Source organism: Meleagris gallopavo, chromosome 5, assembly GCF_000146605.3.
Source record: "Meleagris gallopavo isolate NT-WF06-2002-E0010 breed Aviagen turkey brand Nicholas breeding stock chromosome 5, Turkey_5.1, whole genome shotgun sequence".
In the NCBI taxonomy this organism is placed as follows: Eukaryota; Metazoa; Chordata; class Aves; order Galliformes; family Phasianidae; genus Meleagris; species Meleagris gallopavo.
In genome coordinates this window covers 16562595-16582757 of record NC_015015.2, presented here as the reverse complement: position 1 = coordinate 16582757, position 20163 = coordinate 16562595, and the positions used below count along the sequence as shown (strand labels likewise).

The 20163-nt window shown below is 38.4% G+C and overlaps 1 long non-coding RNA gene across 7 annotated transcripts in view; it reads right to left on the bottom strand.

Moving 5' to 3' along the window:
- LOC104911065 overlaps positions 1–20163 on the bottom strand; it is a 279979-nt gene that overhangs the window by 24110 nt on the left and 235706 nt on the right. For 6 of the 7 annotated variants that reach the window (XR_004159868.1, XR_004159865.1, XR_004159866.1 and 3 more), the window contains one exon: positions 17894–17978. This is a non-coding gene — a long non-coding RNA (uncharacterized LOC104911065). Of the gene's footprint in view, positions 1–13408; positions 17733–17893; positions 17979–20163 lie in introns of those variants that run through there. The other variant, XR_004159869.1, reaches the window with a different exon arrangement.

Here is a 20163-nt window from a genome sequence, read left to right as displayed (position 1 = left end):
TTTGTATGAAGAGAAAGGATTTCATTGCCTACATTTGATGGACATCTGGTTTTGACCAAACTGATTTGGCCTGTAAGCTTAATCATGTGTTCAGGTGAAAGAGAAACATACATGATTAAATACTTCCTCAAAAGGTAGTAGCTAAAACCCAGGCAAACAGCTGCTCCCTAGGCACTCTTATCCAAAACTGATACACATTGCAGTCCTGAACATACAAGCTGTATTTGACAGAAGTCAGCAACCACACATGGCAAGAAAGAAGAAGGAGTAGAATATTTATTTGCCTTTGGGAATGTCTAACTGAATGTCTGGAAGAGAGAAATAATGACCGCTGACTGAGATCTAACCACCAGTCTTGAGCATAGATCCAGGTACCTTTTGTCATGAAGGCAAAGCACTTGGGCCTTCTCAACATTAATGCTGTTACACAGACCTGGAGTATACTTCTGAAGTGAATCACCAGTGTTTTTCCCTTGCTGTGATTTGGTTCACATCACAGAGTGCATGTGCTTAATTCCTTCTAGGTTCATCTAAATCATATGATCCATACCAGCTCCAGGACCGTACCTAATATCATGCAGCCAGTGGGACCTGATTACAAACTAGTCATGAGATAGCTCTGGGGTACTTCTCCACAGCACTCCAAGGACCTAACAGCAGGGGTAACACCATGGATTTGAGCTAAAGGTCCACTCCCTCTACCTTGCCATTTGCAGATCGTTTTCCATCAGGTAGATCACTTTCAGCAGGTCATTTCCCGGTTGTTCTGAATTGGGGCCACTGCCCAAATTTTCTTAAGTGTCACACATGCTAAAAATATGATTCATCTGCTCGGATGTAAGGTAGGTGTATGCCTAAGATCAAATGAATCATGTCGTGCCTGTTTTTTTCCATTAACTAGCTCAGATATAATGAAAACCAGCTACAGCATGGTGCAGCTACTCCCACTGCATGTGCCTCGTATCTCCATTTTTAAGGTAACATCTAATAGGTTTAATCAACACTTCACTTGGAAAGAAATAGTGATTCATTTAATCATTCTGCTGACCAGATTTTTTTTCCTTTTCTGTATTGAATTTGTGATTAAAAAAAACAAAACAACAATTAACACGTACAATTCATATATAAAAGCAGTAAATCTGGATCCCTCCTCACCAGCTGATAAGGATCTTCATCATGATCTTCACAGAGTTTTAATTGGTTTTAATTAGCTATTGAAATAATCTCCCAAAGTTTATAGTATTTTTCCTCATTGGAAAAATCTAAATCAAGATCATATCTTTTTCCAAGATCTGCTCCAATTCAAGTGAGAAGAATTCCAGAGAATGCAGAGGGCCAATGTGTTACAGAAGGTCACGGTGGCCTATCACACCCACCCCTTATTGTTAGCACACTGTTAATGAGAATCAAGGTAGCTTTTCTGCATGAGTGTTGACATGATGGAGCATGGCAGCTCTGGAGGCGGGTGTGATGAAGTGGGAGGCTCTGCACCCCTAGGAGCATGCCTCACAAATAGTCTCGTGTGGTTCTTTCCCTACAGTCCCCAGTGCCCAGCCTGGACATGTTGGACAGGTGCTGTGGTTTGAGTTGCTCCAGATAATGAACTAAGAGTAGAAGCTATGCTTAACATGGAGAAGAGTTCATGTGAAGGCCTGTTTAGGTTAGCTGGGTCCTCTCAGGTCAGTTATGAAATTATGTGTTTTGGGCAGAAAGCAGACTGTGGGAAGGTAGAGACAGTAACAGACAAGCAGAATATAAGACTGCAGGTAGCTTTTTCTGATGAGTTCCTCTCAGCTGGGTTTCACAGATAGCATGCTTCCCAGAACCACAGTGCACTTTCTGTAGAGCACTGCTTCTCAAACTTTAATTTTGTGCACAGCTAAGCATTTCACATTGGAAGCACAAAGCTCACTGTAGCAAATTTAAGAATATTATCAGTAAGCTTGCTCTCTCAGTTGCAGATTGAACATCAATGGATGATCATCACCTTCAGAGGTATGAATCAAGGCATACGATAAAACATTTGCCCGATGCTCAGAAAAACTTAGCCCACTAGAATTTTCTTCATTCATTCCATTTTCCTTTGCCAATTCTGATTTTCAGAACCTCCCCCAAAGTATCTCACTATCTCACTTGACATAAAGACTCATCAAAGTGCTTTACCAAGATAAAGAAAAAATCAGTCACATTTTCTCAAATGCTTTGTTTCAGTTCTCAAAAGGAAAGGTTCTGTTAATCAAAATGGAAACGGAGACCCAAGATGTAACATTTTACCCTAGCTGGACAAGCAACATACTGTGCATTTTGCTGTTCTAGTCATACATTTGGGGCAGATACTGCTATCAGTCTACTCTAGACTCCTTATGATGTCAGTGTGAGTGCTATACATGGATCAGCTACAAAATGAGGTTATTTTTAAAAGGAGATGTACTCTCTGAGTTTATGTCACGATTTATATGTCTCCCACAAGACCATGCCCCAGATGGTGAAGAGATGTGCAAATTTAATTGCATTTTATCTAAAAATAAGAAAGGAACCACAGCAACAGAACTGACTTAATAGTTCTGTCCTGGTGAATAAGGAAAGAAAGAGGGCACATTTGCCTTTGTCCAGTACCTGGTGTAAGTATAACTGTCAGAATTATCCTGATTAAAGAATTCATGCTGATCAGACTGCATGGTGATCAGTTCTGAATTAACTAACTCAGTGTTTCTCAAATACCTTTGGACACTTAAGCCCTTTGTGAAAGGGCAAGACCAAATAGGACAGTAAAAATTGCAGCATAGAGGTTAATTACTCACATGCCTGTTCATGCTCACCATTACTGTTTGATTCTTCATCTCCTTACTTGAATTTGTTTGCCATTTTCTTTGCTCAGTTCTCAATGGCCACGTTTGCCCCTTTACATACTGTTTCATGATGGGGTACGAATCACGTATCACATATATAATATTATTAATGATAGCTTATACATCTATAGCACCTTCCACTTACATGTTTCAATGTTTTTCACATGTGCTAACAAACAAAACGTCTCAATAGCCTGGTGAAGCAAGGGGATTGCTCTGTCTGCTTTACATGTAGGTCAGCCACACTTAGATAGGTTACAGTTCATGACTTGCCCAAGGTTACACAGGAAATGTGTGGCAGAACTCGGAATGGAAACCAGATTTCGCGCTCTCCTGCCTTAACAACAAGGTTATCCTTTCTCTTTGTGATGCTTTTGGGCAGTTCATATGGATCTACACATATGTTTCAAATGAATTAAATTTCCATGAACTTACTGTTTCGAACAAAAGCGGATGAATAAATGACAAAGGTCTAAATGACTGAAAAATGGCAAAAGCCGCTTGGCGATTTGCATACCTGGTCACAGTAGTTGTATACATAAATAGCTAATTGATTACATGCATAATCGTAGGAACTGTGCATGCAATTTTCTGAAAATTTGGACCAAAATGCACAGAAGGGTAACTGGAGAAAAGGGAAAATATAAGGTTTAATGTAATACACATGCATAGTGAGCATGGGCTTAAGCCATAAAGGACTCTCTTTAATTGGACCTAGGACCAGTGTCTACAGCTCACAGATCTGATGAACTAGCTTAAAATGCATGATGTCTTGCATTTTCCTTCACTGACTAAATAGTGATTTTTCCTCCCATACCACCTACAGGAGCAAATAGTATGCTCATCACTCTTATTTGCATAATGTACTCATATCTTTTTAAAGCAAATGTGATCAGAAAGTCTTAGGATTTTTAAGACTGTTTTCAATTTGCCAAAGGCTTGTAAATTGAATCCCACTTTGATCAGACCTTCATCAAATAACAGAAGAATTTGCGTTTAGAAACAGTACAGTCACAGAAAACTGCAATTCCTGTTTGAGGGGCTGTTTCATTGAGGGCTGGTCCCTTAGTTAGAAAGCGTATCTATAGAGTAGGAGCGATCAGGTGGTATAAGTCAGGATAACTTGCCTATGTGCCAAAACAGTGTTTGCCAAGAAAGAATCAGTCCCATGGTTTTCAAGGTGGCAAAAGACAATGTTTTTTTTTGCAGCATTTGAGATTGTATAGAACAGATAGAAGGGCCTGGAGGTCCTCAGTGCCATACTTTTGCTCTTTTTGCTTCATTGGGTCCATTCCTCACTGATGTGATAATGAGAGAAAAATGTGCTGTTAGCTGATTTTCAGCAACACGCTGCAAGTTTATGAAAATGAAAAATCTTTAACAAGAATTGAAAGGAAATCATTGATTCATGGAGGGAGCTTCAGCTAAGCGTAGATTAATTAAAAACTAATGTAAAGATGAACATGGGTTGAGAGATGAGAAAAGATTGAATTTTGCCAGAAGCAGGGCTGTTACTGGACTCAGGCATGTTGGTGGAGGGAGAATAACATCCAGCCATCTGCATACAGTGCAAAAAATCCTGCTGGCAAATATTGAGATGTTACAAGTCAAATGCAACTGGCAGAATGCCAGCAACTGTTCTGGAGATGCTGTTCAGAATAAAACATGTATGCCTAATTCCCTGACATCATCTGTATAGGTGTGTTTTTACCCTGTTCCTATGGCTAATGCAATGAAGGTAATCAGGCAGCACGGTGTAGTCAACATATTTTAAGGGTTATAATTTCCTTCCTCTCTTGGCACGAGGAAGGAAAATGTAGAGTCAAAGATCTGTCTTCAGCTATGGCAGTGGAGGTGACAGGTCCTAGTGCAATGCCTGCACATCTATGTGGCCTGTGACATGTCTTTCGTACCAAACCTTCTACTCCCAGTCTGTAGTTCTCTATTTACTGATAGCTATTAAGTGTCTTGCAGATGGGCAGGGGCCGAAGTCCCACTCCTGAAGACTTTTTAATCTAGACCTGAATTATTGGTAGTGTGTCTTTGGCTGTCTTGAGAAGCAAAGCAGCTGCCCAGCTTCTAAATTCCCTATACACACAGCTACAAATGGATAGAGAGCAAGTAGGTATGGATCATGTGTGCCAGGAAATGAAATGTTACCATTTTTTTAAAATGTGGGCTCATTTTCATGCTATAGTGATGGTGGTTTCCCTTTGTGGACTAAACATAGGCTTTCTTAATTATCCAATTCATTTAATTTGTAGAGTGGAGAATTTTATGAAGTCGGATACTGTGGCTGTGTTGGTAAAGCAGTAATAATTCAGAGCCACAGTTATGAAGTGCTATTTAGTAGTGGTGGGTTTATACTTTTGGTTATTGTGTGCGTTTATTTTTTTATGGTTTTGTAATTATTTATATTGGTAACAGTATGTTTATGAACACAACCTTATTGTTGTGTTCATATTAAAGAACAATATAGTTCGCAGAAAAATTATAGGAGATATTTTTCTCTACAACTACTTTGTCATTCAAACATAAATATATAAGCTGCTTCTAACAGGAAAAGAATGAAATACACTTATTAAACAATGTCAAGAAGTTGTACTTTACAGAGAGGAATAGAAATTGTGTATTCCAGCTTTTACCTGACCATTTATGCAAAAGGAATGAACAGTGAATCTACCAGACAGCTCATATTACTGGAAAAATGCATCAACATGGGAGTCCAAAGCAGCATTTTTATTCTGGATGAGTGGTGACAGAGCTACTAAAACTTCTCTTCTTTTACTCAACTTCCATTCAGTGTTGTTGTGCTCATTCCCATAGTCCCAGAGCAATACTTCTGTCATTACCTGAGCACATAGGAACTTGATTTGTAGATTTGGAATGCTCTGTGGAATGTCCTCTCATTCCAGAGAACCCAGTAAATGTCTCTTATCCCAGCTCATTAATCTATTCATTATTATTATTTTTTTAAACTAATATTCCAACTTTGATATTTTTCACAGAATCATAGGATGGCTGAGGTTGGAAGGGACATCTGGAGGTCATATTGTTCAATCTACCTGTTCAAGTAGGGTCACCTACAGCACATTGCACAGTATACACAAGATGGCTTATAAATATCACCAAGAACAGAGAGTCCATAATGTCTTAGGGCAGCCCACACCAATGTTCTGTACTAAATCCATGACAGGTCCAGCAAAAGAAATAAATCACGTTTGCTTTTCAAGTGTTTGCAACCTGTTACTTACACATAAATATATGCAATATAAACATCATAGGGAAATTAAAGGTTACACATCTAGAGGCAAGAGATTAAAAATCTTCTAAAATGTAGAAGCACAAATCCTTATGAAAATTGCTCCAATCCAAAATACTGTTCATTAGCTGTCAAGAAGAGATGTGACACTGGATCCAGAAGATACCTATCCAGGCAGTATGCTCCTAACCTGAACAGTCCTGCTCTAATGGCCCAGCTGCTCCAGTGGGCGAGGACTCACTTCCAGATAGCTCAGGTTTCCTCATGCCATACCCCACTGCAGGCATTCTCTTTAGTATCTGAAAAAGCATTTTTCTTTACTAACTGGTAAGGAGTCTTTTGGAATGCTAAAGATTTACAGTAATGTTTAAATCAGTGTCCAACAGTAGTGTTTCTCCCCCTTATATTGTAAGGAACTAGGATTAGAGTTCTCAGAGAATATTTTGTAAAGTAACAGAATGGTGGGAAAATGAAAAGAAAAAAGGAATTTTGTGTGATCATTTCAACTTGGTGGGAAAGAGCTACCCTAACTAGAACAGCCAAGGTGCTATCAGCACTTTTGTTACTGGAGTGAATGGAGGCAAAAAGAAAATATTACTTTTCTGAAAGAGTGGTCAGGCTCTGGAATGGGCTGCCCAGGGAGGTGGTGGAGTCACCAACCCTGGAGGTGTTCAAGGAACGTTTGGATTTTGTGTTGAGGGACGTGGTTTAGTGAGTACTATTGGTGATAGGTGGATGGTTGGACTGGGTGATCTTGTAGGTCTTTTCCAACCTTGGTGATTCTGTGTGATTCTGTGTGAAAAGTCTGCAAATGGAACAACCCAAACCATTCACCACAAGCATAAAGTGTGGAGTAAGTGCAATACGTTTGCATTTCCATGCTTTGACTTTTTTTACCTTGACAGATTCTGGAACGCTTTGTCACCTATTTAATTCTTTAAAGACAGCTTTTAAAACACAAAATGTCAGTCTGGAAGTGACTATTGAAGCTGTAAAAATTTTCAGAAAATTCCAATCATTTTTTTGGTTTAACAGCCATAGTGCTCTTGCAACAGTTATCCATTTGTGGTGGTCACAAGGAAGTGACATCATCCACTGAAAACAAAAAAAATCAAAACAAACACAAGTCAAACCACTTATCAAGGTCATAATTTAGACTTCAGTTTGATGCTTTTTTTTTTCTACCCTATATGAGTTGAGCAACTTCAGTTGTTTGTTAGATATATTTATAGGTGTTTGGGTTTTTCATATAGTACGAGAGAAAGTGGCAGCTCATCTCCTTGATTATGAAAATGTGCTCTCACAGAACTACAAGAAGAATGGAGAAATATGGTTAGTTACTCCTTGATAAAGTTGGATTAAGATTTTGCTTTATTTATGTTTGCAATAATCATTGTGGTTTAGTGGCATTTGGAACAGCTGGAACCTTCTGTTTGAGCTGATGTTTTGATATGTCATTTTTTCTTGGAGTTTAGTCCTGATTTTCTGGTCTGTGTGAAACAGGCAAATCATTTATGTATCTCATAGGAGTACTTTTCATTCAGGAACTTTAAGGAATTATCAAAGGTGGTTATTTTAATCTCTCCATTCAGATGCTTTAGTGACTAAGGGTTAGGTTAGAAAATAGATTTAGGAATTTAAATTGAAGCAGAAGTTAAATTCAAGCACCTTTCCTTTCATCTGAAAGTAAATCCTTAAAACCCTTGCTCAAGAGATGTCTAGCCCCAAAGGTACTTAAACATCGAATGATCTTTTTTCCATCTTTAAAGAATCCAAGTTTTTAAGTCTTGTGCTAGCCGAAAAGCACCTGGGGCCTGAACAAGCTGTGTGGCTGGATACCATGATCATGGCTAAATCCCCACGAGATCTGCACAGCAGGAATCCTTTGCCCTAAGAAACAAGCTGGAAAAGGGATCCTCCATGCCACTGTCACCTGAGATCATTGACTTCATTGAATCCAGGACTGAGTGAAAGTCTGCATGTGCAAAGCTGAAAAACACTTTGGAAGATGCACGTGCAGCACCTTTAGTTACAGTAAAACGGGACCACTGGGAAACGGGAAGGACACACTGACCACTGTGGCTGTTTAACTGTGCAATGGTAAATCAGCTAAACTCTACTGGGTGTGCTACAAGTGTAAGTAGTAAATTAGATATCAAGTTTATTGCACAATGGGATTAATTCCCAAACTTTTCATACTGGTGCTTATCTCCTGAGAGCACCTGCCCCAGTGGGCAGGACTTCCAGAGTAATTTGTGTGAAAGGAAAACAGCATGAGCTATGCCACTGGAATAACTAACAACTGCTCACAAGCCTATTGCAGCCCTTAACTAATCCGTATGTTTTGCTTCCAGGTTGCAGAGCCTGGAAAACTCGGCAGATTTTATCAATGAAGGTCAAATTGTTGACGTTCTAATCTTCAAGAGGATGCAGAGCAAAATTATTTTTATAGTGGTAAACTGAATATCCAGAGAAGCTGAGGAACTCTTCACATGGGAAAAGACAAACAATTATATCTTTATCTGGTGCAGTGTGACAAAACATTGGTTACAGCCTGTGATTTCTCAGTTACATTATTTAGGAAAATGGGCTCAAGGCATGTGAGCACAAGTAGGAGATGCTACGTGTGCTACGCATAACCTTGGAGGCAGGAAAAGCCATTTGCACTTGCTGTGACTGTCTACATGAAGTTATTTGCTACCATTTTTCTGGGAATAGATAAACTCCTGTGCAGCTGAGTTTGGAGACTACCACTTCATTCCTTATAATGACTACTTTCAGAACTTTGCTTTTGTTTAAATTAGGCTATATATATATATATATATATATGTATGTTTGTGAATACCGTTCTGGCTCTTGATAGCAACAGTTCTCTGTGTTTAACTTGGAAACTAACATAAAGACGTGGATCTTATGACATGCTTTCATGTCATATCAGAGCACAGGATGAGTTTCATTAACTGGAACAAGTGGCACGTGACATCAAGTGGACTCTAATATCTGTCATATTTAGCACACATTTTGATCTGCTTGCCTTTAATATGGTTGGACTAAATGATCTTAGTGGACTTTTCCAATCTTAATGACTCCATGATTCCATGAATAGGTTCTTCCACATGCTTTCTGACTATAGATAAATTTATACTCGCCTGTACAGTTGAGGAAGAAAGAGACTGAAATTCTCATCTCTATTGTAAATGAAGGACATGGGATTCTTATTCCCAGAAGAGAAGCAGGTTGGTATTCACTAACACAAAAGAGTTTCCATGGAGAAAACTGGGGTGAAACATGTATGTGGGTTGACACTACCTCTCTTCCACAAAACAAAACAGAACAAACAGCAACAACAAAAACAAGAGGCAATAAGAAGATCCTAGAAGGTCTAGAAATAAAGTTTACTTGCATTATTAGTTGATTATTACAGAGTATCTGTATAAAATATAGATGGCACATTTTCAGTCAGTACTTGGGATAAATGCCACTGCCAAGAAGAGACTCAACTCCTTTCTGAGAGATTCTGGTGTGAAATAGTGAACATCCTCCCTAAGGACCAAATTTTTTAGATAGAAGTTAACTGTCAGATCTCTTGCTAAATGTGCTCAGGAATACCTGAGAGATTAGATGTGTAAACTCTGAAGTTCCAGAAACCACACAGCTCCTGTCTTCTATGCTAAATTGCTGGAGGGTGTCTCACAGAAGATTTGCTGTCACAGAATCTTGAAAGAGGGCTAGCTGGAGAGACTTAGACCTGAGCTGGCAGATGTAATATTGGCATGAAGGGGAAAGAATCAAAATGAAGAACAGATAGTATCCATCACTGCTGATATCTGTGTCTATGTAAGTAGTTAATAGATAAGGTTTCAAGAGACAATTATCTGAGACCAAGATAATTCCTTCTTTATTGTGTATCACAATGGTTTCCTTTGTTCGGTTCTTTGCATCAGCTCTTTACAGTATCAGTCCTCCAGAGAGTGTGCGTGAACTCCTTGTTATGCAGGTTTGCATGTCAGGGCTGCCTGAGAGACTCAGCAGTTCCTAGATATTCCAGTAGCCCATTACCCTCAACATCTGGGTTTGGTTATAAGAGGTGTCACTTGTATTTCAAATGCAAAGTTAGTAACTATTGCCCACCTTGAGATATGGCTGCAATGATGTGCTCTAAGCTGCAGCCAAGCTGAACCTTGTTAGGATGCAGATGGAGTACTGCCCCTTAGATTGCATGTCCTGTTTCAAAACAAATGAATGCTCACTTGATCACTGACTTGTTCAGTCTTTTGCTTGTCTTTTTTCCTTCCTCCTTAATGCGATGAGTAACTGAACAGTGGACACAAGGCAGTATGGTTTTTCTGTGATATAGAGGCAGTATGGAAACCAACAGCTGAGATATCAATTTGATTTTTCCCAGGGCAAAAACCACACTTCTCTGCTTTTCTTTATAGCAGAATAGCAGATACTACTATTTCAGACTCTTCTGGCTGCCATGCAATTACAGGGCCTGATACTATGGTTTTAGCCATTTGGTCATCTAGCTGTTTGAGCTTACATTCTTTATTTGTGAGATACTAGTGGCAAGGTATTTTCCAAAACAATTTGTTTTACAATTTGTTCTTTCAACTATGCTCCAAATTTCAGTTGGAGATCCAAAAAAAGGTCACCTATTATTGCACCAGAAAGGATATACAGATAAATTTAACTGATTTGATAACATAATTTCCTTTGTTTAATTTATTCCACCCTAAGATCTCTCTCATAAACAAGAAAGAAAGACACAAGTTCAGTTTGGAATTTTCCTCTCCCCCAGGTACCACCCTGTACTTAATGCTATGGCAGCTCACACTCTTGTATGACGTGAACTTCTCTAATTAGGAGCTCGGTGGTGTTGCAGGACTGGAAGGACTGGGTGCACAGTGATGCCTGAAAAGTAGGAGCACATCCTGACTGCGTATTAACCATGTTACAACTGCTCCGAGCAGGGATGTCCTGACACTATTGATTTAGGTCTATAGGATAGTAGGATTGTCAAGTCTACAGGATTCCTCCTTCTTTGCATGGGCAGTACAGATATAAGAGGGCACAAGTAGGACAATGGATGTAGTCACACATTTTTCTGTGCTGAGAACCTGGTGCTAAACAATTAACATTCATTACAACTGAAAAACAGTTAACTATTATTAGCTAGCAGGATTATCCTCAAATTTTGGGACTTTTCAGTCCAATGGTAATTTAAAGCTCCCCAGCCCCAAATCAACATGTGTAATATTTGCCATGCAAATGCAGAACTGTTAAAAAAGAGTAGGCTGCAATAAAAGTGTAGGAAAAGTCATACTCACTTTCATTTCATAGTAGACAAGAGGTTTGATCATAGTACAGTATGGGATGTGTGACAACTTTAGAACAGGACTAGCTTGGAGGTCCTAGCTTGGCAGTGCAGACCTTACAAACATTTGTAGCTAGAAGGCAGCAATCTTTCCTCTGTAAGACAGATTTATTGACACCAAAGCTCTGCTCTTAGTGATTTAAGACTGGTCTATTTTAATGAACTCTACTTTGGACAGGGCTTTGAACATATTCAGAAAATGAAGCTAGTGAAAAAATACTCTAACTAAAGCCCAGCAAAATCCAGATTTTTCATCTCAGGGAATGTCTTAGGGGTGAATTTTACTTCCACTCCTAATGAAAGCAATACAACAATCCAGAAAGCCATTACAAAGCATGATTATGAATAAAATACTTGTTGGTCAATCAAGTTATTTGAACAAAAGGAAAATATTCCATTTAGATCTCAATTTGAAATAGTATGGAAAACAGGAAAAAGCATTTTGCAATGCAAAACTGAAAATGTTCTGAAAATGTAACATTTAATTTTCAGCAAGCTGATTCTTTTGTTTATCTCTTCAAAAGGAACATTAGTCAAGATCATCGCTCTTAAGCAGATGTTTTGTTCTCATGAATTGGCAATTTCTAAGAGTCTAAATGTAACTGACTTGTATGTAAAATACCTAACAATATGTGTAAGTGATCTAATCTCAATGAATTTAAGCTATTGCTATGGACCTAGAGTAGTCCCCATCAATCTGAAGCAGTCCTACAGATAAAGGTTTTACTCTTTTATTATTTTTTCTTCCCAGTTCTTGGTCAGGCACTGTATTTGAATGGACAAAATTATAAAGGAAAAAAGAAAAGAAAAAAAAGGATTAAACGAGTAGCACCAATTTTTCCTTTGGTCTAGAACTTCTCTTTGTCAGCTGTCACTTTTTAATTGAAGTGAAACAAATTTCAAGCCAGAATGCTGTGCTACTTTCAACAGTCTGACGTAATTCACTTTTATTCTCCCATACTAAGCCTAAGGAAACCTCTAGAATATTTTCTGGCCATCTGGACCGGTATCCTAGAAAAGCACGCATTTGTTGCTGAGGTAAATTCTGTTCTCTGGTCAATTTCAGCCACAGCTGTTTGGGTTTGTAGCCATTCATTTGCATTGCGATCTCTGTGTAGCACTGCTCCCTACTGCTTGACAGTAAGAGAGTAATCAGTCCTTGTAGCTGTCCATTGGTATTAATGGAGACCCAATTACGCTCATGGTAAACTGTTTTAATTATGGTGGCAATTAAGCTCAACAGTAGCTTTCTGGAATCAATGGAAATTAAATGCAGATAACAGACATTAATTGAACATTTATTGGAAACAATTTAAATTATGTATAGTTGTGCCTTAGTTAATGGAAATTAATGACTACCATTTGGGAATAAGCAGAACTGCTGGAATGTAATGAAAGTCAATACGAGCAGTTACAAATGGTTGAGATAAGGAAATGCGTATTGATATTAGTGATCTTCAATATTTTCCATTGGAACTATTATCTGATACAGACTGTATTGCTGTGAACTTCATCTAGGGTACAGGGATAAGAATATTATAGTTGTAAAGCGCCACTAATCTGGTAACTTCCTATTCTGAATACTGAAATAATGCAGTAGATCATTCTTAATTGTAGTCTTATATTTGCAGATAAACTGAAACCAAGGCTGTTATTGATTAAAAGAGGTGGCACATTGCAGACCCTGTAAGAACTACATTGTTCTTGAATTTCATACAGTGTAGCTTAGATTTTTACATGTGATTTGAATTACTTGAATGTCTTAAAGATCTGTGTTCCAACCAGATGTGAGAAATGGCTTTGGTTTTAAAAGTTTTAAGGAAGGACCACCAAATAGTTAGGGGGAAAAAAAACCTCTATATGCATTTTCCCTACAATTCCAGTGGAAAATAGAAACTAAGAAGGGTAGCCCCTTTTTTGTTTTTTTTAACTTGGACTCCTGTCAGGAAAATGTTATTTACCTGAAAAGCATAATTATCCTTTTTCCATCTTGGCCTTTTTCTCAGAGTAAAGCTATACACTGGTTTACTGCATTTGATAAAATGCTCTAATTGAAAGGATTGAACATTTCTGTACTAGTCTTACTCTTTACAAGCCACCTTTAACTATGCCAAATATCTACTAGTCAAGTACCGACTGTACTGACTACAGTAATTGGCTTTACTGATAGAATACATAGATGTTCCTGTTAATCCTACTAAGATATAATGTCTTTTTTCATTTTTTTTTCCCTGTCAGTAGAGCTTTGCTTTTTAAAGTTATCTTAGTCATTTCCTGAATTCCTTACAAGGAGTCGTTAACAAATATTCAATTTAAAATGAACGTGCTACCTCTTTAAAAGGAAGATTAGGTCACGTGATATTCCATTCTGTTTTGTTGTCTTTTCTTCTCTCTCAGAATCAGGTTTTTGTTGCAAAGTAATATGACAAAGATTACATAGATTCTGTTATTCAAAAATTCCATGACTTGTTGAGAAACCCCTCCGTTCCTACGAAATTCTCATTGGTGAACTGAAGATGACTGCTACAAATTGACCACAAAAATGGCATGAAAAAGGCAAAGCAAATTTATATACAAAGAATAAATAAAGGTTGGAAATTTCTTTGGAAATACTTCTAAAGTTCAATTGAACACAGCATTGCAAAACTGAAAGAATTAACCAGTTTGTTATGCTATATACAATGTTTAATACTGGTATGTATTTCAAGCTAGCGGTAAAAACAAAGGTGCACTAATAAACAAGTTACTATTAGTTCACAGAGATACTATCTGTATTTATCCGTAAGAAGTTCAAGGAGTACAGAGATCGACTGGAAAATATAATCGGCATTATTCCTTTTAATTATACCTGGTGATTTGTTCAGAGATTTATAATCCTGACCTGGATATTCTATAAACAGAACCTTCATTTAGAAGGGATTAGAGTTGGCTATGTGTGATAACTCACCTTAACATAAACTCTTTAAGAAGATGTCAGGTTATGGAGTGCCTCCTAACCGTTCCCTTTCCTTGCCCAACATGCCTGCTGCTGACCATACTGCATCACAGAACTCCTACCTCCAAGTGACCACGGAATGAATCATGCACAAACCCTTTCAGAGCATAAAATGCTGTCTTATTAAGATCATCAACATCAGCATAATTTGGGGTAGACATATATGACACACTCAAGCACTATTTTATGCAAAGTATCAGTAGAGATACCTCCCTAGGTAATTCAACCATTCCAAATGCCATGGTCTCAGGAAGGCAAAGGCTTGCTAATCCAGGCTAGTCTGTGAAACTGGCCAGGTGGAGGCTGGTTCCAGCCCAAAAGATGTGTGTGGCTGACTGTCTAAACTTCACAACTACTGTGGCCTCCCTGGCTCCCAGTCTGGTGCTCAGAATGGGTTAGCTCTGAACCAAAATAGTGGGGCTTGATGTCTGAAAAAGAAACCATAGGGGCACCAAGAATCTACAGTTCCAACAGAATAAATGGCTAAGAACTACACACTTTTTCCTATGTGAAACTCACAAATGGTTTAAACTGAATCCTCATCCTGATTGTGGATCCTACTGGAACTTCATGGGAAGATGATCAATTCTTTTGCAAATTCCTTTCCACATACTATACACGCACACATACACAGTTGTGAAGTTGTTACATTTTTGCTGATTGTTTTGTTATAAGCTGAGTTCAGCCTTGTTGAAAATGGTAGGATTAACCACCGCACATCTCTTCTGAGCTGTAAGAAACAGTTCAGCACATGTTTCTGCCCTAAACAAGGTGACTACAAAGTTGCTCAGGAATTTAAAAGATCTGGGTGGGGAGCATTGTTGATTTTGTTTGGGGCAGGGATTTATGTAGATCAGGAGCAGAATGGGAAGAGTGGTACAAGCCTGCAGGAGCAGTGGTGCATGTCTTTGGGAGAAGCCTATGGAGAGGGTTTTCAGTCCTGCTGTTTGCTGGGGATGAGAGCAAGGAACATTCCTCCAATTCCATGAGTGCTCCTGTGCTCAGGACAGCAGGGTTCAAGCATCTTTTGAGCAGACAGCATGTCAGCAGCACACCTATTCCCCTCACCCCCCCAACTCTCCTCCGACCCATACAACGTACAGCATGCTGAATTCCACCTTACAGTGGCTCAAAAGTGGGCAACTGTATATTCAAAACTGTATAAAGTATAGACATCTCAAGCAATGAGAAAATGTGAATAAAGAAGAGAGGAAAAAGAAACAGAAATTTGCTTACTTCTGACTTTCTTACATTATAGAAATGCGTGGCCAAAATACCTTGCCACTATCTTTAAACATCAGAGAATTTAGAAATGGAGGCCAAGCCAGAATCAACTCTGGGAAGCTCCTACAGGACTACAAATTGACAGAAACAGTTTGAACCAATTTATTTAAAAATTCCTGGATAAATCAGTCTTTAGTTCTAGATCACAAACAGTGAATTTGGAAAATTCTGTCAACAGCCGAAACAAAGAGTTTCTACAGCTAGTAAGTGTAACTGAAATATTTGAAAAACCTGATAACAAATACTGAAACAGGTCCTGAGCTGCTTCTTTAAGTCACAGATTTAACAAGAACTTGTGAAGATTTACCTTTAGTAGGACTGCAGATGTGGTAATCCAGAGATTTTGGTGGGACTCTAAAACTCATATTAACTGTAATTTATTTCCACATTCTTATCATTTCAGAAGCAGGGATTTGTAGCACTTAATTCCCCTTAGCATTCATGTGGAAGGCCATAGAGCCCATACTCCCAGACTCACAGATAGAAAGACAACCATCTTTGAACTGAACTTCCCAGGAACTAAGTCCTCCTCCGTCTGGAGTCAATGGAAATGCTAGCATAAGCTTTGGTGCAAGTAAATTTAACTTCTAGTGTTTTTCATGACACCTCTTTTTTGAAGGATATGCTTAAGCATTCGTTACAGATTGTCTGTACTGTTTTTTTGTTAAAATGATGGTTAAATCAGGCTTGTAATGTATTTCTCATTTTGTATCAAAAAATCTTACGGAAAGGAAGGACTGTCCGTGTTGAGCAAATCTTTTAAATGTTGAGCTAGCTTATCTTCATCTTCCTTCCTATTATCCATTCATATAAAAGGAAGGTGTTAATGATATGAGAGTTGGCAAATGGTTCATAACATAAAATTTAAATTCTGTTTTGTTTGTGATGCATGGAGTGAAGAGAGAAATTCCATCATTTCAGCAATTTAAAAATTCTTTTTTTTTTCCACATTAAATTGCAGCTCAGTATGACTTGAACTGGCAGACATACCATCTCCAGCAATCCACATTATATAGTGGAAATGCCAATAGACTCCGTGGAACAGCACTGTTAGTGTCACCACTCTTTACTGTTACTGAAAGGAATTTACAGGAGCTGGCCTTTCGCTCTCAAATCATGCATTACGTTATCACTTTTCTATTTGCACATCATTTATTTAAAAGTAATTGTTTCCTTGATTCACAGCCTTCCACACCTATGCAATATGAAGCATTATGTGCTATATTTCATCTCTCCCTAGGTAAAAGTCTACAACGTGTTGATGTTGATGTGAGATGAGGATGCTCAGCACTTCACAAAACCAGGCCGTAAGCAAAAGGCAAGCATAATGTTTCAACAAGTACGAGTTACAAATGGACATGGTGAAGGTGGTGATTAAAGACTGTTATGAGTACAGTCTGGGGTTCTGATGTTGCAGTACTAAGCTGCTTCTATGTTCTTTTTGTGACTTATTTCTCTATGGAGTACCTCTGATAGTCTTGATGCTTATTATCAATAATAATTGATGATCCTTTACATACCATTTTTATTTAATATTCTTGACCAACAAAAGAATTCTGCTTGTAGCAACCCAGACTAAAGCACTGACCTCTGCAGCACTAAATGTTTGCTCAGACCCTCTTTCTCCTCCACCATGCTTTGCCGAGGGGAGGGCACTCAGTCCTTTTCAGCAGGCACTGAGAACAGAGCTCACCTCACCATGCCTGGCGGCAGAGAGCTGCACATCAGCTGCTCATTCACATCCCCCTAGTCGCTGATTGGAAGAAACAGGAGGCTCTGGTTCATCCTAACTATTTCAGACATTTAGGAGAATGTGAATTGAGACCTCTTAGTACCTTGTGCTATGGTGACTAGTTCAGTTATCACTGCTTACACTATTTGTATCTAGCTTTGCTCAGCTGCATCCCATGTCTCGATTCTTCTCTCAATACGTCCTTAAGCCCAGGATAATTCCATCTCAAGCCACTGTCAGGATTTAAACAAATCGCTCAAGCCTTACTTCTATTTATCTCAAAGGCACTTTGATAAAAGAGCACATTCAATGATTAAAAAACAAAACACTGGTCACCTGGTGACAACGCAACATTCACCACACACTAAAAGCAAAGCCTTCAGGTTTCACTTACATTAATATTTAGGTATCAGCAGGAAGTGATGTTCCAAAATCATGACTTGGTGATGTGTTTATGATCTGTTACATGGACTCATTCACTGTAAAACAGAAAAAGATTGTTTAGCAGATAAAAATGGTTATTTTACAAACCAAAATGAAGGAAGTTCTTTCCTTGTTGAAATATTAAGTGATCTGTTTGATGCTCCTGCCTCAAATAGCCTGAGCTTCCCTTAAAAATTAAAACATGATGTCCTCTGATACTTGTTTTGATACTGTCTTACTAAGAAGTCATAGAGCCTCTTACACTGAGTCCTGTCATTTGCATCAGATCTTTTTTTAATTGTGTTTTGCAAATTCAAACTTCATCAACCAAACAAATCTCCCATTTTGACTAAAGAAAATCTACCTTTGAATCTGAATTTTGCAGGTTGGATTTCCCTCTTCTTCCTGTCTGAGAACACAGTTATGGCACCTACTTGCACAAGTTCATAATTAATTGAAATGCTAGTGACATGAGTATGTGCTGAACAAAGGAATTTTACAAAAAAATTACTACACTTGGAAGCAATAAAATCTTAAAGAGTTAAAAACAGCTCATTTTTTCCACAGGTTGCTCAAGTTAGGAGTTGTTTGCAGTGCACAGAGCACATTTGGGACTTTATTCCCTTTTGCAGTGTCCTATATACGTATCTTTTTAGATTTCCATGAATGTGACAGAGATCTAGACGGTGGAGTTTGACGCAGTGATATGAAACTCTCTCAGAGATTTTCAAAATATGCAACCCATAAATCATTCACCTCAACCCGGACCCGAATTTGCATAAAACCAGAGTCGATCATCTCAAAAGGTAATTTACTCAAAGCCCAAACAAACCCAGCTGTGTGAAGCACATAACAAAGTTATGAAGGTAGGATTCACATGGCTTCAGGGTTTGTAATGGATGCTTTGCACAGCTGTAATGATGAGTGGGTGAGGATAGTTAAGAATGAATGAAGTGTGGGTGGTGGAAATATTCACTGGGCATGTCACGGCCAGAAGAGGAAACACTGGGGCCTCCCAGCCTCCGGAATGGAAAGGACGTCAAGGCTCCATGGACAGGGGTCCTACTTATTTATTTATTTCAGCCCTGACACATTCTCATTAGGAAAGCAAAAATGTGAAATCGATAGTTTCTCTTGAATGCAGGGAGCCAACTGTGGCTGTGCAGCAGAGTTGTCTTATAAACTGCTTCCAAACGTGTGGGTGCCTCTTGGGCTTCCTCAGAGATTTTATGGACCGTTTTCAAAGTTTTCTGTAAATTCACGCCAACAATGTCTGCATCCCCTACCACATCAGTCAAAAATTGAACTGCGTTTCAGAGTCACGTAAATTCCTTCTATAAGAAACATTCACGTTTTACGAAATGAAAACTGAGCAGACTACTTCACGAGGTGAATTCATCCCTGGTTTGTCTCCCTCATTGCAGTGCAGTTACCGCAGGGACGGGTTGACTAATAGGTTACCATTAACAAACAGAAAAATGAGTAGCCCGTATAACTGAACATTACAAAGGTTTCTTCCAGGATTGCCATGGCACATGATAAGATGGCACATTGATAAGATACTTCATTCTTACCGTTCTTGAATTTTCGTGAGAACTTATCTGTAACTCCACAAAACCCAAAGGCCGGTTTATGTTTCTTTATGGCATTATTATAGGGCACTGTAAGTATAATAAAACAATCTGCTAACTGTTCTCCTTGACTGTTCTTATTCATTGCTCCTAGACAGGTTTTCTTGCACATATGGTAAAATATATACAACAACTTTCATATCTAAGGTCCTAGTAGTTTAAACACAGTCCATTTCTTTATTGGCAAATTATTCTTTGTAGTTAAGACTTGACTAGGCTGGGAAATATTGAAAATATGTTGACTAATGCACTGTTAAAAATATAAGAAGTGCAATGTTTAAATAATGACAGATATTTATGATCCAGTGTAGGATTAACTACAGTCTTCTGATGAAGTTTTAAATATGGTCTTTTTATTTGCCTTGAACGGTTGTTCATGGTTCACAGTTGTAACTACAACTGATACAGCAGTTAAAAAGATGCAGTTCTCCAAAGCTACCTCTATTGCCTATCGAGCATATCAGCGGCGTAAAACGATGTCTTCACAGAAGTCTGCCCAAAATTCATCCATTCTGGAGGAGCGGAACATTTCTTTATGTAGAAAACAATGTACTCATTGAATCTGAAAGTAGTTTTTTCGAAGTGTTGGGTTTTTTTGTTGGTTTTTTTT